The following is a 17272-nucleotide window of genomic DNA, read 5'->3' as shown; positions in this document are numbered from 1 at the left end:
ACGGGGTATACTGACATGTACCCACCATTATAGGATCCTACGGAATAGTCTCACTGCCCTAACAAGTCTGTGCTCTGTGTGCCCATTCCTCTCCACTCCTCACACCAGCCCCTGATCTTTTTGCTGTCTCTATAGTTGTGCTTTCCCAGAATGTGATGTTCCTGGAACTGTAAAGTATGTAGCCTTTTCAGACTGGCATCTTTCACTGAGTATATGCATTCCTTTCTGAAACCCTCCTAATTTTTAACTATTGAGAACTAATGAAAATTGTCACAAGACATTCAAAAGCAGAACTTCACCCTACCCCATTCTCTGAGTTGGATGAGTAGGTACCTTTCTCTTTCTTTCTACAACTGGTATTGGGAGCAGGGGTTGTTGAGGGTGAGGGAGAGAATCTCAGAAGTAGAGTTGGACATGAGGGGCAAGTGGCTTCTAATAGGGGAATGGTCTTAATTTCCCCTTTGGACTGGCCCCTTGTGACAAGCCCCTTCCCCATCAGTCCGCCTGCCTTCTGGCCTCTCCTGGCTGCAGAACCTGAATCATCCAGCAATTTGCCCACCCTTGCTTCTCCCTCTCCCCCTCATCCCCCTATGCTTGCTTCAGTGAGGAAAGCCACAGTAAAAAACCTGCAGAGCAGGCCTATGTCCCAGCTGTGCCCATGGCCAGGGCTTGCCCAGAAGCAGGGGGCACAGCCTAATAAGATTTAGCAGCCCTGGCTGTCAGCAGCAGAAGCCAGTGATAACTGGATAATATTTCATAGTGTGGGGCTCACGGTTTATTTTTATACACATGCAACGTTCATGTAAGAAATGCCATGTTTGCGTTTCAAGCCTGTGGAGGAAGCTTAAGAGCCTGGGGTCAGGATCAGACAGAGCTGGGCTCAGATGGCATTGCTGCTCCTGATGAGATGTATGATCCTGGCTAAGTCTGTACCCACTCTAGGCCCCTGTTTTCTCATCTACAAAAATGAGCATAATAATGCCTTCTCTGAGAGTTATTATGAGGAATGACTGTGACAAGTGCCTTGAATACTGCAAAGACTCATAGGTATGAATTCCCTTTCCTTTCTGGGAGCCGGAGGCCTGAGTTTCAGTTCCAGTTTTGCTATTATCTAACTGTTTTATCTGGGACTAGCCGCTGAATCATAGACACACAGGCCAATAACTGCCCTTCCCCTATTTGTTTTTAAACTTGTTTATTGAAAACCCTTTTTAAAAAATTGAAAACCTTTTTATATACATTCAGAAAGTACACATACCATAGCTGTGCACCTTAATGAATTTTCAAAAACTGAGCACACTTTGTATTCCATCTGCTTTTGTAAATTAAGGTTTTTTGAAACACAGCCATGCCCATTTATTTCTGTATATGTCTATGTCTATGGCTGCTTTTGCATTACAATGACAGAACTGAGTGGTTGAGATGTAGGCCATATGGCCTGCAAAGCTGAAAATACTATCTGGCCCTTTACAGAAAAAGTCTCCTGACTTCTGTATAATATTCCATTGTGTGAATATACTAACATTTATTTATTCATTTTACTGTCGATAAGCAGTAGATTGGGTAGTTTCTAACTTGGGGCTATTATGAGTAACCTGCTATGAAGATCGCATATATGTTTTTGGCGAAAAATACATATGTGTTTCTGTTGAGTCCATTCCTAGGAGTGGAATTGTTGGAACACAGGGAAGATGTCAGTTTAACCTTATTAAAAACTGCTAGTTTTCCAAAGTGGTTGCACCATTACCTCTCCCAGATGCAGTGTCTGAGGGTTCCCCTTGCTCCATATCCTTCGGACACTTGCTATTTTCTGTGTTTATCATTTCAGACATTTTTTCTGCCCCACACTTTGATGCTTCTCCTCTCTCTAAGCTATTTCTGTTTGTGCTTGGACACCTCTGGCAATACAGCACTCATGGCCTCAAGGGGCAACCGTTTCATCTTTGGATACTTCTGATCTCTTACGAGGTTTTCTGCGTATAGTAGCCCTTCAGATGTTTAAAAAATCAGTGCTCATATTCCCACGGAATGCTATCTTCCCCAGGAAAAGAAACCAGAATATTTCTAGCTTCTTTAAAGTTGCTCAAAAGACATGAATTTGCATGCCTTCATCATCCTGGCTGCCTGATTAATATGTTTAGTTTCTCTGGGCTTCAGGTCCCCTGTCTGTAAACTGAGGGAGTTCAATGAAAAGATCTTTAGTCATTTGAACTCCAATAATTTGTGTTAAATGTTGTCACGGGGACCCTTGAAGAGATGTCCGCACACATCTTTAAACAGGAGATCACACCAAAATGCTACTGTTAATGTCTACTGGCCACCTGCTGACAGTAGAGAATGGAGACGTTTATTTATTCATCTTTTCCTCTAACAAATGTTCCTGAACACGGAGGATGTTCCACGTGCTGCCCTAGGAATCCAGGATGATGGGACTGATAAAGGTCTCTCTTGTGACAAATACAACTCTGGCAGGAAGGGGGGGTGGGGAAGTGGACTGTGTGCCTGGGCAACTCTGTAGCATCCAAGGGAGGCTGTAACCGTGCCACGTGCACCTTTAAAATGCGAGAGTCATGGGAAATGTCGAGGTTGATGCAGATCACTGCAAGCTGCAGGGTAGCTGGCTAGCTAGGCGAGGGAGGAGTAGGTTGAGCCTTTGCCTGGTCACTGGGGGCATTTGGCCTGGGGCATTGGGCCTGGGGCATTGCTCCCCCTGGAGATGAGGAGAGTGCAGGCTTCACCCTCGGTATTCCCAGAACTTTCTTTGTATCAAGAAATTCCCGGGCCAGACTTCTCTTCTGCTTTCTCCCTGACACAAGTGGGTGCAGTGCGTAACAACCAAAGGCCAGGTCACCAAATCCAGATGGCAGGCAGACACCAGCCTAATCTAACTGACCCAAACACTGTCAAAACGCAAAGGCAGGGAGGAGAAAATGAAAATATTAGTTAGGTTTGCAAGATGCCATATTCCACTGAATCTAATAGGAGCACAGCTTTGAATATTGTAAAAGAAAAATCCAGTTATTGTATATTAATTCATGTAAGCATCAGGACAAGCCCATGGAGTGGATACTCTTAAGTTTTGTTTTACAAATGGAGAAACCAAGACATACAAAGTTTTAGAATATGCCCAGGACCCAAGCTTGTAACAGCCCGTCAGGATTACAAACTCAAGCAGTCCAGCTTCAGAGGCATTGCTCATAAGGACGATGCTACTCAGGTGTAGTAACGGAGCTGCATTTGGGAAGAAAGCCCTCACTGGCAGTCAGAAGTGGGACCTGACAGCTTGGCCAGCTCTGGTGTTAGAATGGTGAGGTGAGGCCGAGGCGGGCGGATCACGAGGTCAGGAGATTGAGAACATCCTGGCTAACACAGTGAAACCCCATCTCTACTAAAAATACAAAAAAATTAGCCAGGCTTGGTGGGGGGCGCCTGTAGTCCCAGCTATTCGGGAGGCAGAGGCAGGAGAATGGCATGAACCCGGGAGGCAGAGCTTGCAGTGAGCTGAGATCACTGCACTCCAGCCTGGGCGATAGAGTGAAACTCCATCTCAAAAACAAAAAAACAAAACAAAACAAAAGAATGGCTAGGTGGATGAAATCCCAGGGGCAGCCCAAATCCAGCCATCTTCCAATTTTACAGAGGGGCCTAGGAATGAGGGTCCCAGGGTCACAGAGTTTACTAAAGTAAATTGTAGTGTTAAGAGTGATGTAAAAAATCATCCTGGTCGGGCATAGTGACTCCGCCATTCAGGGGTCATGTCTATATAGGCCAGCGTTCTTTACAAAGGTGTTAGTTAGAGATGAAGCTATTAGTTGGAAAAGATATGCATTCTTTCCTGATAGTATAATTCTCCTAAGAATATTTAAGGATTATTTTAAACTTTTGAATGTGACAATTAGTGTATAGTATATTGCCACGATTTCAAAATTGAAAATAAAAAGTCATATATTTTCTTTCACTTTCCATTAAAAAAAAAAATCCAGGATGAGTAACTGGAAAAAAGGAATGAACTCTCCAAAGCATCAAAAATTTACTACAAGAGGAGAGAGATATGTTATGTAATGTATAATTTACTTTAAAATGTTTTACCATAAACATTCTTATATACGTGTGTGCAAACTGATTTTAATATAGACTCTGCAATTTTAACATTTAGAAGCCTTGCTCAGAAATGCAAACTTCAGGAGTGCTGCTATAAGTTATCAAAACTTTTTATTAGATCCTTGGCTAATTTTTCACCAGTAGTAAACATGGTTTGGGATCTGGGGTTGGGTGTGCATCTTTGCAGGCACACGTGTCCTGGCGTGGATAGATGCAGGAGCCCGCTGAGCCCAGCACGCTCACACCCTCCAGAGTGGTGCCCTGGACTTGCAGCTGGGGATTTTCCAGCCAGTCCCTCTAGAAGATTAGCTAAACCCTATTGCTGAATTATGGGTGTATCTGCTTCACATGAACCTTTCACGATTTAGTAGACAGTCTAAAGGGCACAAAGCAGGGCCTCACAGACTTTTAGGAAAAGCTTGCATGCCTGTTTCTATATCTGCTTGCATAGAAATATTTTGCACAATTCCATTTGAGGCTTGCCTTCCCTGTACATGCTACCTAGCAGAGATTGCCAGTGGGGTCTTTCCGGCCCTCACCTTCCTCCCCGTGATCATGGAAGGCTGCCAATAGCCACCGGGACCAGTCAGTTGTGAAGAGTCAACTGGCTTAAGTTTGGCCTTAGGAAAAATATTCCATAAACTTAAAAAATTTAATATTGGAATCTTAAATTTTTAACAATAGAATTGCACCACTGGTAGTATATCCAGGTGAGGTATTATAGATTTCCTGTACTCCTCTGCTCATCACTCACGTTGTACCTGGTACAGCATGTCTGCTCAGTACCAGGAGACAGGGGCACCCAAAAGTGGCCTGTTTGCTTGGCCCATAGCTAGTGCTAAAAGAACAAGAACTGTATTTTTGATAATGATATTCATCATTATGATAAGTAAATTAGGGATTGGCAAACTATAACCTAGGGGGCAAATCTCACTTCCTACTTGGTTCTGTAGATAAACTTTTATTGGCACACAGCCACAGGCTTTTATTTATATTCCCTTTGGCTGCTTTCACGGGGCAGAGTGGAGTAGCTTTCAGTAGACACTCTGCAACCTGCAAAACTGAAAATATTTACTATCTGGCCCTTTACAGAAAAAGATTCCCCACCCCCCGACATAGATGGATAGCCTTAGTTTCTCATCTCGTGACTTCTCAGAAAAAAGCCCTATTTATTTTGAAGTCACAAAACTGGCTTGACATGTAAAATAGGTGGTACTTTAAAAAGCATTATAATTTGCAGTATGTTTTAAAATTTGGTTTTATACTTCAGAGTTTGTAGAAATCCCAAAAGGGCAGTTCCATGAGAGGAGGAGAGACAGGGTCTTCAATGATCAGAGACAGAGAAAGGCAAGTAGAGGGCACAGTGACAGGATCCTTTCCTCTGCCTACGAATGAACCTGCCCCACAGCCGTTCTTCTGCTCCTCAAACACAGCAGTGTTCTGACCTCAGGACCTTTGCACTAGCCGCTTCCTCCATCTAGATCACTTTTCTCTCAGGTGTCCACCAGGCTGGCTCCTTCTTATCACTCAGGTTTCAGCTCAAATGTCGCCGACTTGCAGAGACCTTTCCTGCTCGCCCACTCCAAAGATTCCTTTGCTTCCTGCAGACACATTCTAGAAAACATTACTCCTTGTTTTTTTTTTTTTTTCACTTCGTGTCACTCCTTAGATGAAATTATCTTGTGCTTGTTTAGTGTCAGTCATCCTGTTAGAGTGGGTAGCAAGGCAGACATGAGCAGGGCAGGAAAGAGTCTCTGCAAGGAAGGTTAGGCAAGCATCAGGTGATGGTCAGATGGTTGTTAAACTGTCTCTCTAAAATAATAATTGATCACAGCCAGTGCCAGGGAAAGGCAGTCTCTCAATAGATAGAAAATATCCAGCCCGATGTGGTGGCTCCTACCTGTAAATCCGAGCATTTTGGGAGGCAGTGGATTGCTTGAGCTCAGGAGTTCAAGACCAGCCTGGGCAAAATGGCAAAATCCCATCTCTACCAAAGTACGAAAAAAAAATAATAAATTTAGCCAGGCATGGTGGCATTCACCTGTGGTCCCAGCTACTCAGGAGGCTGAGGTGGGAGGACTTCTGGCTGCTTGAGCCCGGGAGGTGGAGGTTGCAGTGAGCTGAGATCGCAGCACTGCACTCCAACCGGGGTGACAGAGTGAGACCCCATCTCAAAGAAAACCCCCCAAACCCTGAAGCTGGTGATCAGCAACTTCCCAATAAGACCTCAGGAGTTGGACTCAGGACTTGAGTGAGTGGGCTCAAGCACGTGCATTAAGAGGCAAATTGGTGGCGTTTAACTGGTATATATGACCTTCTTCTAGGAACACGTGACTGGTAAGGGGAAAATGCCTCAAGTGAGCATGTGCACAATTTCAGTAAACACACTGCACATGCGGCCCCTCCCAGGTGCTGGCAGGCCACTGCTCATGCAGTCAGCTTGCCCGAAGGAAAAATCAAGGGAGGAGAGATGCAAAACCGTGGAAGCATGCCAAGGCGTAAAACCCCAACTCAAAGGTCAAACAGGGCACTTGAATCTCTCACGTTGCCCACTTGGCCCTCTTCCAAGTTTACTTTACTTCGTTTCCTTTCCTGCTTGTCCTGAGGAAGGATCCTTCCTCAGATGAATTCTTTCCTTCAAGAAGCAAGAATCAAGTTGCTGCAGACCCATATGAATTCCCCACTGTTAACAATTCCAGACCCCATGAAAGGAGGACTCTTGTCTGTTTCACTCATCATTGTACCCACAGAGCCTAGGCAGTGCCTGGCACACCATGGGTCTTAAAGGAAAAGAATGAATTAATGGAATAAGTTAATGGAATGAGTTAAGTCCACTAATTAATTCATTCCACCAATTCATTCACTGATTGAATGAATGAATGAATTGAATGGATTAATGAACAGTTAACCACCACACGGTAATTACTGAGTCCTAGGTCTCTGCTTCTTTCCCCACCCAGCCTGGCTTCACAGTGGTGAGCTGAAGGCAGAGCTTTTCCTGTTTATAGGTGCATAGGACCAATGACTTAATTAACTTACCAAAAAGGGCTCTGGTTTGCCCATGCCACTTTCTTTAACTCCTATCTAGTTGCTTTATTCATTCAATATGTATGGGAGGCCCACTTGATATAATTTGGCTCTGTGTCCCCACCCAAATCTCAGGTTGAATTGTAATCCCCAACGTTGAGGGTGGGACCTGATGGGAGGTAATTAGATCGTGACGGTGGATCCTTTGTGAATGGTTTAGCACCATGCCTTTGGTGCTGTTCTCGTGATAGAGTTCTTATGAGATCTGGTTGTAGAAAAGTGTATAGCACCTCTTCCCATCCCTCTCTTGCTCCTACGCTGGCCATGTAAGATGTGCCCATTCCCCCTTCATCTTCTGCCATGATTGTAAGTTTCCTGAGGCTTCTCCAGAAGCTGAGCAGATGCCAGTGCTATGCTTCCTGTACAGCCTGTGGAACGGTGAGCCAATTCATCCTCTTTATAAATGGCCGAGTCTCAGATATTTCTTGAAAGCCATCTGAGATCAGACTACTACACCACTCTTTGCCAGGCACTTGAACTTGTGCACTGAGGCAGCTTGCAGTTCTGAGGGAGAAAGTAGTTTAACAAGCCATAACGATATGTGGGATGGGGCAGTACAGTGTGCCCAGGAAACAGGCAGGAAGGATGCTAGCCTTAATCTGGGGAAGCCTTCTCTGTGTAGGTTACCTCCAGCCCAGAGAGCTCGAGGGAGATCTGCAAAGAGGAGCAGTGGTAGGAGCAGATGGGGGACTGTTTTCTCAAGCAAGGCCCCAGGGAGGTGCTTTAAAGAACCTGCAGAGGTGCCACTGGAACTGAGCTTGCAGTGGAGAGCACAGGTGGAGAGGTGAGCTTGGTTGCCAAGGACTTCCGTGGGTGAGAACTGCTTGGACTTCAATCAGCAAAGGGAGAAGCGCTTTAACTGGGGAGTGTGGGGTGAATTCCCCCAGAGCCCATGGTGATCTTGACTCTGCAAGGGGAAGGGAGGCGAGTTTCTCCCCCCTTGCTATAGACAGCTCCCGTTTGAGAGCTTCTAGCCTGCACTGTAACCTGACTGGCAGGTACCATAACTGAAAGAATGATACCCAGGGCAGGCTAAAGAGGTTCTGGGACTTTTAGTGACGAAACCAGGAAAGGCCCAGACCACCCGAGACCAGTTGGCCACCTACCAGCAGGGCTGCTGTTCAACCCATATACATGAGTTATGGTCATGGTGGTTATTATACTAATGAAATCTTTCCCTATTTAGTGATTTAGTAAATACCACCTCTTTAAGCTCTGGCCCTGTGTCCCCATACTCTTGCCAGTATAGCCCACTGGCCCCAAACTCCTAGGACCTTCTTTCTCAGGTTCTGAAATTAAAGGAGTAACCCCTGGCACATCAGGGGCATGCGTTCTTTCTGATTAGCCCGTGTCCACGCTGTATCTATTGACAAATGTCACCCTGGGTCACCCGTGTTCCATTGTCCTTCCTTCTGCTATGCCTTGACTGGGCTTGGAGCTCACTGCATCTCCCTGCCTCTCAAGATGCACACCCAATAATTTACAGGGCAGCTGCCATCACCCTCTGGGTGGGCAGCAGGGGTGTGGTAGCCAAAGATGGTGACCAACGCACAGTCCCAAAATTTCTTTACATGTCCACCCTCTGGAGTTCCTATGCAGATGGCACCTGAGCCTGCTTATAGAAACTGGCAGAAGATTCTGCATCAAGAGATGCCCACCAAATGCCACCCCTGACTCCTAAGAATGGAAGTGAATCAAGTCTGGCTGTAAAGTGTAAAAGTAGCCGCGTAGGTTTTTGTCCACGTGGATAGCTTGAGGCAGCATAATGAAAGAAACTAATCCATCACGTCTTTTATGTGAGACACTGTTTTTAAACAATGGGAAATATTTGAGATTTCCATGGACACTTTATTTTCAGGGTTATCAGTTTTCTCTCAGCTGTTACAGCAGCATTTCTCTCTGAGCCAGTTACCGCGGGAACTTCATAAATGTGCTTCTGAAGAAGGGTTCTGCTTGTCCACCTTGTTACAGGTTGAAATGTGTGTTCATCAAGTTGTTCCTCATGCAGGAGGTTAGGGAGGTGACTGATCCCAGAGGCTCAGCCCCCATGGTCCCAGTACAGTGAAGGGGTCCTCAAGGGGTGTCTTCAGGTTGGCTTCAGACAAGGGGAGACTCTGGCAGGAAACTAGAAGGGCAGGAGAGGAGTAAGGTCTGGGCATTTATTCCTCAGTCTCCTTCTCTAAGTCGTAGAGTATTGGTGGTCCGTCTTGCTGAAGGTGGACTCCTTTGCACAGGCCCTGTCCTGGCCCTGGGTTCCAGCGGGCATTCCCTCCGCATGCCATGCCTGCAGGCCTGGGGTGAGGGGAGGATGCAGAAGGGCTGCATCATTCCTCTCTGACCTCCCTAAACCCTGCCCACGCCTTTGTGAAGAGCCCCTTCATTAAATGCTTCTCCAATTGCCCAGCTTGATGGTGACCTCTGCCTCCCGCTGGGGGTCTGGCTGCCAAGGACCCAAGGTGGAGCGATGTGATAAGAGCGAGGTCCCAGGCGATCCTGGGGGATGGGGATGCTAACAGCACTGCCTGCAGTCAGGCAGCTCACAGGAATCCCTGTTACTCCAGGGGCTCATGAGCAGTGTTCACGTCTGTTTCTCAAGGGTTGTGTACTAGGTTTCTGTGACTGCTGTAACAAATACCACAGACTGGGTGGCTTAAGCAACAGGAATTTATGTCCCCACCATTCTGGTGGCTAGAAGTCCAAGATCAAAGTGTCAGCAGGGTTGGTTCATTCTGAGGCCGCTCTTGTAGAAGGTGGCTTGTAGATGGCCACCTTTTCTCTGTGTCTTCTGTGTGTCTCTGTCTGAATTTCCACTTTTTTTTTTTTTTTTTTTTTTTTATTGAGACGGAGTCTCGCTGTGTCGCCCAGGCTGGAGTGCAGTGGCGCAATCACGGCTCACTGCAAGCCCCGCCTCCCGGGTTCACGCCATTCTCCTGCCTCAGCCTCTCAAGTAGCTGGGACTACAGGCGCCTGCCACCACGCCCAGCTAATTTTTTGTATTTTTACTAGAGAAGGGGTTTCACTATGGTCTTGATCTCCTGACCTCGTGATCCGCTCGCCTCGGCCTCCCAAAGTGCTGGGATTACAAGCGTGAGCCACCGCGCCCAGCCCCGAATTTCCACTTTTTATAAGGACCCTGGCCATATTGGATTAGAGTCCACTTATATGATATCCCTTTACCTTAATAACCTCTTTAAAGGCCCTTTCTCCAAATGCAGTCACATTTGGAAGTACTGGGGGTCAGGATTTCAACATACAAGTTAAGGGGGTCACAGTTCAGTCAATAATATGTTGTAAGCCCCTCAAGTTCAAGGACAGTGTCCTTTGCAGCTCTGTCTCCAGGTGCCTGATTCCTGCCCTGTCACTCAATGCTTATCCTGCGGTGTGACCTTAGACAACTCCCTCCCCTCCTCTGCTTCCTCATCTGCAAAGTGAGAGGTGGGCTCTCAGCATGTGCTTCAGTGATTTTGAGGCACTCAAGGTGACACCATGGATCGTTTCTTATTTGCCTTTTGGGCCAGCTGTGTTACATCTCATGATCCAAGCAGCTGTCTTGGCAATGTAAGCTGCCAGTCACGAGGGCCTGGCCAGGTGAGAGCTTGTACACAGTCCTCTTTTGTCTTCGGTGGAGGATGCCGGGAACAACTCAAAACAGCCACCTGAATGATGCTGGCCAAGATAGCCACCCTTGAATGCAATAGGGAAAACCTGGTTTTCTTATACTCTTGCCTCCCCTTATGACAAAATTCCCCTGTGCCTGGCATGCTATTTCTCGCCTAGGCTGTCCCTTCTGCCTGAAGCACAGTTCCCAGGGACTCTCTACCCCTCTGAGGTGTGCCTCCTACATCTTCCCAACTCCTTGGGTTGGCTCTGTCCCCTTGCCATTGCTCCAGAGCTTTTTTCTCCCGTGAGTGGTGTGCTGTATGACACTCACCCTGTTAGGCATCACTTCCTCCACTGGGCTGTGAAATCCGGATCTGAGGACAGATCCTGTGGCCTCACCTGTGCCTCTTTGGAGCATACTTTGGGCACCTGGTGGGCACTCCATAAATGCTTAAGGAATGAATGAATGGCCTGATCCCTTTTTCATAATGAAGTCCCCCAAATGTTATTCAGTGAACTTGCTGACAGTTTTTTAAATTTTCCTACACCAAATTGTCAGTTTCTTACCAACTTCTTCAACCCGTGAGGGCTGAGGTCGTCTGCTGGGAGAAGGCACAGGGAGGTGAGTCCGTCCCTGCTGCTGGCCTGCAGGAGTCCCCTGTTCAACAGAGAACCAAGTATGTTACAAGACATGGTACAATATGTAAGAATCATGGAAAGGGGCTACGGGAGCCATTAACTTGCCTGGGAAGAAGGAGGGTTTCACAGAGCAGGGACATTTAGTCTGAGTTTTGAAGGATGGAAAGGAGTCCAGCAGGTAGAGAAATGTGGGTAAAATGTTCTAGACACATGCAGAGGCTCAGAGTTGTAAGAAGGCTTGGCATCTCTGAGAAATGGCGAGCCATCAGGTGCAGCATGGCTTGTCTGGTTTGAGATGAATCATGTATGTGCACTACAAACACCGGAGTGCAGTTGCCTCTACTCCTTGTCATCCTCTTCCATCAACCTGTGAGCTCCTCAGTTTGAAAGGCATGCATGAGAATTCTGTTAAGACAGGAATCTTCTTCATCTTACAGCAGCATCAGTGGTGGAGGCTAGGCAGAGGCTGGCAGGTGCAGCAGTTGGCACTGGTAGAAGGAAAGCAGCTGACCATTTCACATGGGGCCTGGGTGCTCAGCAGCATGCTGACTGGTTGCTCAGCAGAAACCCTGGGACATGCGGCCCGTCCTGGGTAGAACACAAGCCAGTGGAATGAGTGGGCCAGGCAGCTAAGGGCACAACGTTGTCACAACGGGGCTTCTTTCCTGTGGTTGCTCTCACCCCACACTTCTCACTAAACACACACAGGGCTGGCACCCTCCCTGGACCAGTGGATGGCAGAGGCACAGCAGAAAAGCCAGGATGGATGAGCTCATGTTTCTAGGCCCCAGATTGCCGCGTGGTCTCACAAAAGTCCCTCAGCCCCTTTTGTTCTCTGTTCTTTCATCTTCGGGAGGAGGCTTCTTATTCATGCCCTCCCGGCCCTACAGGATGGTGTGAAGGCTATGTGAAATGAAGGGCATGGAAAACTCTAGAAGACTGGGCCCATACCACCATTATTATTTTATTCCGTTTGATTTTTACTCTCTTTGGCAGCAGCAAGAAGATTCACTCCCATAGCAGCTACTTCTGAACTCTACGGTGTATGTGGTCTGACAGTTGCACAGGTTAACGGAGAGCAGAACAGAGTATTTGCCTTTGGGATTCTTCTGGAAAATGCCTGCTTATTGCCAACTGTGGTACTTTCTGCAAGGTGCCCTCTTGCGGCCAGGCCTGCCCTGGATTGTCCTCCTTGGCACTGTTTGCTTCTGTGGCTTCCTACTTTCAGAAGGGCCTCCTGGCCTGTCTTCCCTGTTCCAAATTCTCATCACACTTCAGATCTCAGCCAAGTTTCTCTTTTTTTTCTTCAGTAAACTTTCTTTGGTTGAAAGACGCTTGGAGTCCAGCCAAAGGTCTGTTTATCTCATTCCCCTTTTGCTTCTGGGGAAGTAAGCTTAAGACTACATCCTTCCCCCAAATGGACTCAACAGCTCTCAAAACCCTCCTTGAAACTGAAAGCCTGGGGAACCAAGCTTAAGACTGCATCCTTCCCCCAAATAGACTCATCAACTCTCAAAACCCTCCCTGAAACTGAAATTTTAGCTTCCCACAATACTAGTTATCTTTTGCTGCCCAAAAAACTACTCCCACACTTAGTGGCTTAAATCAACAACCGGTTATCATGTTTTGCAATCCTATGGGTTGACTGGTTCAGCTGGGTAGTTCTTTTGCACAGTGCAGGGTTGCCAAGGTCACCCATGTGGCTGCATTAGCTGGGGAACAGCTAAGACTTGAATGCCCATGAGGACTTCTATCCTCCGGGTTTTCTCTCCATGTTCTCTCATCATCTGGTAGTTTAGCTTGAGCTTCCTTACAGCATGGAGGCTGGCTTCCAGAGGTGGCGTTCCAAAGACCTAGTGTCCAAGTGCTTATCAAGTTTGTGCTTGTGCTGTTTGTGTCCCATGGCAAAAGCAAGTCACATGGTCAATCCCAAAGTCAGTGTCAGAGGGGATTACACTAGGACATGATTACAAGGAGGCATAGTTCATTGGGGGCCACCATTCTACAGACTGTCTAGGTACCTCTCCTTTCTGTTGGCCTTTACAAAAACAGCTGAAAGAGTGAACATTTGCCTGACACCAGGGGCTGGGTGATTTAGGTAAAGAGACCACCAGTTTCTCCTTTCTGCAACGTCCTCTTCCCCTCTGCACATTTGCAGCTGGAAGCGATGGTTCTGTGCTGCGAACTCCCTTGGGGGCTTTTTTTCTGCCTCTGTTTATTGCTCTGAGTCATTTCCAACCAATATTAAAATCATGTTTTATGTCTGTTTTTAGCTGAAGTGAACCATCTAGTGTAATTGCCACTCCCCACCGATGCCCTTTTACAGATGAAAGAATTGAAATCTGGAGACTTTAAGATCACTTTTTCGAGTTCTGTGGCTGGCTGGCGGCAGCCCTTAAATCAAACAGCACACTGTATGTTGGCTCTCACTCTCGCTGCTGCTGCTGCTGAGCTTCTTTGGTCCCCAAAGGGGCTGAAACCACTTGATTCGCCCCCACCCATGGCACTCAACTGCATTTTCTGGTCCCATTTCCCTTCCACCAACCCCTGATGTGGGGCTCAACACCTTCATTGCCCAGAGAAGGGAAGCACATTGCAGATAAGTAACTTGTCCAAAGTCAAAGCTACTGAGTAATAAAAGTAGGACAAGACCTGGAGATTGGGCTTCCAAATCCTCCCCTTTCTTCTCTGAAAAGGCAGTATATGCATATGGTTAAACATCCCAATATTTCAAAAGGATGTTCAGTGAAGTCAGTCTCCCTGTGAGCCAGATCTCCAGGCCCAGACATTGTCTCCAAAGCTGTCTGATCTAGCCGGTTTCTTTCCACATTTTCAGTTTTTCTGTGCAGGTACAACCATGTTCACAAGCAACAGTGTGCTCCTGATGCTGTCCTGCACCTGGCTCTTTTCACTCAAGGATGCACTGCAGAGCACACCCCGGGTCTCTGCACATGGCACTCTCATTCTTTCAAACTGCCACGTCATATTTCCCCGTATGGCTGAACCATCCCTTTAACCGGCCCTTTAGTCATGGACACCAGATGCCATCCTTTATTTGAAATAGTTTTTCTTTCTTCTGAACTTCCAAAGCAGTGCTGTTTACATGACAGCTACACATAAATGCTTAATTACATATTATTCCTTTTCCTCAATCCCTCACTCCATCTTCCCCTCCCTCTACCCGTTCTCCTTTTCTTCAGCAACGGTTTATTGGGTCCCAGCTGTGCACCCAACAGTGCTAGGCTCTGGTAGCTCTCCTGGTTTTCCTTTTGATTGCTGGGATCCAAACCCCACTCCCTGCCCCTTTTTTCATGGCCCTGTTACTCTTATTCGTAGTTGATTTAAAGAAAATTGATTATAAATATAGTCACCCTTTTCCAAAACTATTTTTTTTTTTTTTGGACAGGTCTTAATCTGTCACCCAGGCTGGAGCGAATGGTGCGATCTCAGCTCACTGCAACCTCTGCCTCCTGGATTCAAGCAATTCTCCTGTCTCAGCCTCCCAAGTAGCTGGGATTACAAGTGCGTGCCACCACACCCAGCTAATTTTTTATATTTTTGGTAGAGATGGGGTTTCATCATTTGGGCCAGGCTGGTCTTGAACTCCTGACTATGTGATCCTCCTGCCTCGGCCTCCCAAAGTGCTGGGATTACAGGTGTGAACCACTGTGCCCGGCCTTTTCTAAACGATTTAAATACAACTGATAAATCAAAACTTAAAACTTTCAAAATAAAATTTTCCTAAACATTTACACAGTCAAATTATCTTGTCTCGATGTAATTGTCGAATGTAACTTCGAAATGCTTCAAATATCTTAACATTTAACACAAAAGTTTTTACTGCACCCATACCTAAACCTACTGCACCCATACCTTAACTTTGTAAAAACAGTTGTTATTACGCTGGACATGGAGGATCATGCCTGTAATCCCAGCACTTTGGGAGGCTGAGGTGGGCAGATCACTTGAGGTCAGGAGTTCGAGACCAGCCTGGCCAACATGGTAAAACCCCTTCTGTACTAAAAATACAAAAATTGGCTGGGCGTGGTGGCGAGCGCTCGTAATCCCAATTACTTGAGAGTCTGAGGCAGTAGGCCTGAATCCTGGAGGCGGAAGTTGCAGTGAGCTGAGATCTCGCCACTGCACTCCGGCCTGGGTGACAGAGCAACTCTGTGTTCAAAAAAAAAAAAAAAAAAGAGTTGGCTGGGCCTGGTGGCTCACGCCTGTAATCCCAACACTTTGGGAGGCCGAGACGGGTGGATCACGAGGTCAGGAGATGGAGACCATCCTGGCTAACATGGTGAAACCCCATCTCTACTAAAAATACAAAAAAAAAAAAAATTAGCCGGGCGTGGTGGCGGGCACCTGTAGTCCCAGCTACTCGGAAGGCTGAGGCAGGAGAATGGCGTGAACCCAGGAGGCAGAGCTTGCAGTGAGCCGAGATGGCACAACTGCACTCCAGCCTGGGCGACACAGCAAGACTCCGTCTAAAAAAAAAAAAAAAAAAAAAAAGTTGTTATTGACTTGACCAATTTCTTTATCATCTCTACAAAACGTATTTTCATACCTTTTCAGGACTGCCCTTATTGGACCACAAAGAGAAAGATGATCTCCTTCCCAGGTGCACTGAGTGGCAGCCTTGGGCCTGGACTGGTGGGTTCTTGGTGGCAGTGGCATTTGCTGGTGGGGGCTCCCTCAGACCATTGTCAACTGTTATGTCAACAGGACTTACAGCAAGTTCTTGCAATCTTCACTCCCATGTGCATGAAGTCTTGGGTACGTGATGTTCTGCCACAGTTTACAATGACCTTCATTATGCATCATTAGCATTTCATTAACATTAGCAGGGCCATATAGCAGTTTAATCTATCAGCTACTCCCTTAGGACATCTGGCTAATCCATTAACTTGCAACATAAATTATCGAACCCCCCTTTTACCTGGTTATTTATGAGACCACTGGTCCTGACCTGCCCTTCCTCATTTTGGCATGGTTCCTAGTCTTGTCTTTGAGTTACTCTTAGTAAACTTATCTGCCCCTTGAAACTTACACAAATATACCATTTCATAAACAGACATACAGAACTTCAAGTAAGAAATAGGACCCCATATCTACCAAACCTGTCTCTTTACTAAAATATCCTATTTTGACACTTTCTTTGAATTGTAACTAGTTTTGTAATTACACAGTTATATGTCTATTTTTGTATACACGATGTTAACTTTTTATCAGTGAAGCCTCATGGCTTAACTTGTAGATCAACAACCATAGATCTACAGTTGTTGTGATACGCAAATTGTCACTGCCTGTTCCTTTGTCCTTTCAGCACTAACCCAGCATTTTTGGAAGGAACCTGGTTTTCTGAGAATAGCAATATGTTTCAGGCCATTCTGATGTTCCCTTACTCCCACACATGGAATTAGCTTCTCTGAAGGGGCTCTGGCTACTGCTAATGAAAACCACTCCAGAGATTAATACTTGGGTACTGAGAGTACACACAGGTGTGCACAGGCAGACCGGGGATGCGATGGCACTCCATGGCCACTGGAAAGACAGGTGGGAAAGATGCTGTTTCCTAAGCTTGTAATTATGTTCATAGTGAGATTGCTCATACAGTTCTAGCATTACTACATCCTTCTCTTTTATATGATTTTTAAGTGGATTATTTTCTACAATGTGCCTATTTAGATTTTTAACTCTTAACCCAAACTGATTATTCCCACCTCTAATTTTATCATTATATGTGTGTGTGTGTGTGTGTGTGTGTGTGTAAATTTTAGGGACAGGGTCTTGCTTTGTTGCTGCCCAGGCTGGAGGAGTGCAGTGGCATGACCACAGCTTATTG

Source organism: Symphalangus syndactylus, chromosome 7 (assembly GCF_028878055.3).
Source record: "Symphalangus syndactylus isolate Jambi chromosome 7, NHGRI_mSymSyn1-v2.1_pri, whole genome shotgun sequence".
Classification (NCBI taxonomy): Eukaryota; Metazoa; Chordata; class Mammalia; order Primates; family Hylobatidae; genus Symphalangus; species Symphalangus syndactylus.
The sequence above is the reverse complement of the archived record's forward strand: the minus strand, read 5'-3'. Positions refer to the sequence as shown.